General features: G+C 45.2%; 1 long non-coding RNA gene across 1 annotated transcript in view; it reads right to left on the reverse strand.

The window, feature by feature from the left end:
* The window catches only part of LOC108447892, a 35,865-nt gene that overhangs the window by 6,393 nt on the left and 25,234 nt on the right, over positions 1–4,238 (reverse strand). The window lies entirely within an intron of this gene.

Here is a 4,238-nt window from a genome sequence, read left to right on the forward strand (position 1 = left end):
GCTGAAATAAAACACTCTGGTCCTCACATGCACACAATTTTTTCTCTGAAAAACAGGTAACAACAGATGAACTAAGCCTGAGCCACCACTGATGCTTTGCCCATCCTTGGAAGGTGCAGAGCATCTGAATTGGTGACTGCCCACAAAGAACTGACCCGAGGCAGCACAGAGCAAAGGGTGCAGGGTGAGATCCCAACAGGGAAAAGGGAAAAAAAAATTTCAAGTACAAGTAATTCTGTTAATGCCTGCAAGGAGTCTCTCACTGCAGGGGAAGCTTACTGAAATGCCCTGCACTGTTATCAGCTGCTTTCAGTGCACAGCTCCTGTCCAGAACAGTTTAATGTGGTACATTCAATCAAACAGAAATTGTATGTCAATACACGTGGAATAAAATCAGAGCAGGAAATACATTTTTCAGGCAAATTTATTGATTTCTTTTACTGAAGCCCTGTGGTACTTTGCTGTAGTTTCTGATGCTGCTTCACAGAGGAAATACAGTTATTTAGGCAAAATTTTATCATAGTTTAAACATTTAATTTTCAGCAAGACTGAATAAATCCAAGCTTTCAAGGAACCTTTAGCTTTAGCAGGTGGTTATTGGGCTTTGTCTTTTTAATTGGACCAGAATTGGTCATGTTTCACTAAGAGAACGTTTGCTGGAGCTGGTGGGAAAGAAACTACAACTTCACTGGGATGGCTGGGCCAACCTTCACACAAGCTGGACCCTGTTCTGGTGCCCAGTTTGTATTGCCTGGGGTTCAAAGGTTGATACTTGGTACTTTTTAAAGAGAAAAACCAAAACAACCCCCCAGAAAAGTGAGCTGACATCCCTGGGTCTCAAGTTCAGCACACAAACTCATCAGCTGATCTAAAACCGCATGACTGTGCCTTTCTCTGCAACATCAAGTTTGTTATGTCATTGGAGCAGGATTTGTCTTGTTAACCTGGAAGCCCAGTAGACACAAAGTCCTTTTGTTACTGAGGTTGATGCTGTTTTATATGCAGCTTAAAAAAAAAACAACACCTATGTGCTGTTTCCTGAATACTAAGGATACAAGAAAAACAACTGTGGTATCCCAGGTAACTAATGTTGTCGGGTGTAATGATTTAAATCCCACATCATAATTGTCAGGAGTCCTCTTGGCTATTTGTCCTGTTGTCATGGGCCCATGACCTGGCTCAGTGTGACAAACTGAAGGGGTCCCTGATGATTAGTGTACCTGCAAAACGTTCCTTATATTTTTAAGTTGATATTCCTGTAAACTTCACTTAATTCTGTCTGTAAACTCGGAGTGGTTGTTTAAGCTCAATAGCAACATCCTCATAGAAAAAGAGTGCAGAGAAATTCAGAGTTGTAGGAACCCAGTTTGTAAATTAGGGTACCAGTAAGCCCATGGAACTGGGCATGATGCATTTAGTCTGCACTTAAGGGAAGGCAGTGAAGTTTCCGCTGCACACCCCCAGACTCCTCAGGCTGCTCATCTGCCTCATGAGAGAAGCTGAGCAGTATAAGGACTCACTGCTGCACTTCTGAATCTGTGGAGGAGCAATTTGTTTTCTCCTTAAACTTCCTGTGACTTTTGCTCAGTGTTTTTAAAGGAAAAATTAAAGACTTACTGGTTCCTGCAGCCTACCCTTTACAAATATACTCCCAGTTCATCCACTTCTGATGAGTCATTCACTTCTCCAACAACAGACTGACATCCTGATCACTGCCAGCATATACAAGAGGCATTTTCAGTCATTACATAATAAAGTGGAACAGGGGAGGACTGATGATCCAGTAGGATCCAGTGACATTTCCAGTGTGCCATTGCACAGGACAGGTCTTGCCCACCTGTTGGTACCACACTCAGACCACATCCCCATTACAGTATATTCTGATATTTACGTCAGGTGTCACGGATCTTATGCTATGTGTAGTACCAAGTATTTTTGCTCCATGACAGGTGAGAAGCAAATCTATGGATCCCAGTGTGTGGACTTCCAAGTAGTTACAGCTTGCACTTAATTGGGGGAAAGGAAGCCAAAGGAAATCATGTGCATTGGAATCAAATACCATTTTTAGGAGTGTGTATTTCAACAGTGATTAAAATAGCCAGGGACCAAGGCACACTCATGATTAATGGTCTCTGTGAGCTGAGGACATGGCCTACAGCCTCAGGCCCTCCTGAGAGACACCCATGAGGAGCAGGAACTGCTTGGTTAGGCTTTATCTTCCTTCGTGGTGTGGATCAGCTTTATCATGTGGCTTGAATTATTTTCTCCTGTTTCTGGAGCCTGTGTTGTGTGTAAGGAGCTCCAGCCCAGCCTGAAGCAGAGGCACATCCCTGCATCCCATTCCCATGGGGCCAGCAGTCAGAAGGTGCTTCCCTGAGCTCTGCCTGGCATGCTGAGCTGGTGCTACACTTGGAACAAGACCAACCAAATTATTATTTTAAAGTCACTCATTTTTTCTGGCTGTTCTTATTAATGTTTTGTGACTTCGCTACTTCCTAAACCCTTGCATGTCTCTCTGGCCAGTGGCAGCTAAACCACTGAGCAGTGACATGCCCAGGAGGTACAGGCAATTTCATGATGGACAAACCTGTGAGACACATGAAGCTGAGCTTGGAAGCCCTGACTGTGCCCTGTCCCTGTCACAGGACACAGCTGGGTACCTCAGGACTGCTCAGCCCCGTTCACTGAGGCTCCCTGGCCAGTCTCAGCAGGATATGGCAGCAGGGCTGGCACTCTCCAGCTCTCTGATTATTTAATGCCAGACAAGAAGCTCCCCAAGGTCTTCAGAGCTCCAGGAGGAGCTGTGAGTCGCTCTGAGGTGCTGGGGAGGGCTGAAACCCACACAGGAGGTGAGCTGGGGCCTGCTCCACACTCCACCCTCACTCCCTGTGTGGCAGAAAGCACAGGCTTAACCTCTGTGTGCCTCCCACCCCAGCTGAACCAGAGATAGGAAACTCTCCCTGTCTCTGTGGGTTTCTGTAGCACTTAATTGATTTGTGCTGCTAAACAGCCCCGCAGTAAATGAGTACAAGGTGTTAAAGAAGGATGTGTTAGTGGGAAAGATCCAGCTGAAACAAAGCTTAGATAGAAAACATGTGTGTGCTGCAAGAGAGCACCCTCACCCCATTCCCAGCGCCCAGCCCTGCATGGGGTGATTAATGCTTTACAGAAACCCTGGCTTGTTTTCAGGCCTCTGCCTTGTCCTGGAGCATCCCTACAACCCAACTGTCCAGTGCTTCAGAGCCCAACCAAGCAGCCAAGTGGCACCAAGGAATGCAGCCGCTCTGTTCCAGCAGAATGCAGACACCACTGCTTTGCCCATGAAGAGTCTTTTCCTGCCCAGAGACAACAAAACAAGGCATTGCTGTAAGGAAACTTGCAAAAGACACAAGTGAGGAACTTCTGGGAATTCCTCAGGGTTTTTTACCAGCTGCAGAGGAGGGTGAAAACTGTTGACTACAAAAATACTATAGTTTATGCTGTTAAACAAATCGTCATTATCAACAGGTAGCTGAATTATGTCTAACTCTGCTGGCAGAGCTAGAACTGATTTTGTTCCCAATGCTATTGTATAGTTAACAGCTGGCAGCAAACTGGCAGTGAAGGCTGTGCTGGGCTGATAAATAACCCATCGAGCCTCACAGCAGAAGCATCTCATGGAGTGACTGCAGCTCAGGCTGGAATGTGTGGAGCAAATGCATGTTAACAATCTATGCACAGGTGGAGAACTGCCTGATGAAAAGGTACTAGAAAAATGTTATTTAAATAAGACACAGATTTCCTCAGGTTATCAAAAGAACAAACCAGGTTTTAGGTCTAAAACCACCAAACCACAGCAGCAAATGTTAGCATTTCTTACTGACTGAAACTGAGTCTGGTAGTAATGAGTGAAATGTCCCAACCAGTTCTAAGATATGAAAGGCAAGCCAGAAAACCAACAGAGAGAAATATTTCTGTATTTGTTTCACAGCCCCCAAATTCTGCTGGAGAATTTTCCACTCTCCCAGATGTTTTCTGAGGGAGAGAGAGAGAGAGCTGTTCCGATTTCAAATGCTGTGTTGCTTCTAAGCCAATGAGACCACATTGTACCACCTGGAAGAAGGCAAGGTGACAAGTGACAATGCCCCATCAGGCTCATACAGTGACATATCACTGCCCCATGTTCTGTACTTAACACTGCTCTGGTTTTGTCTTCGCTTTGCAGGCATTTTATTTTTATCATGGTTAAGAGCAGGAAT

This window comes from Corvus brachyrhynchos, unplaced genomic scaffold, assembly GCF_000691975.1.
Source record: "Corvus brachyrhynchos isolate BGI_N302 unplaced genomic scaffold, ASM69197v1 scaffold407, whole genome shotgun sequence".
In the NCBI taxonomy this organism is placed as follows: Eukaryota; Metazoa; Chordata; class Aves; order Passeriformes; family Corvidae; genus Corvus; species Corvus brachyrhynchos.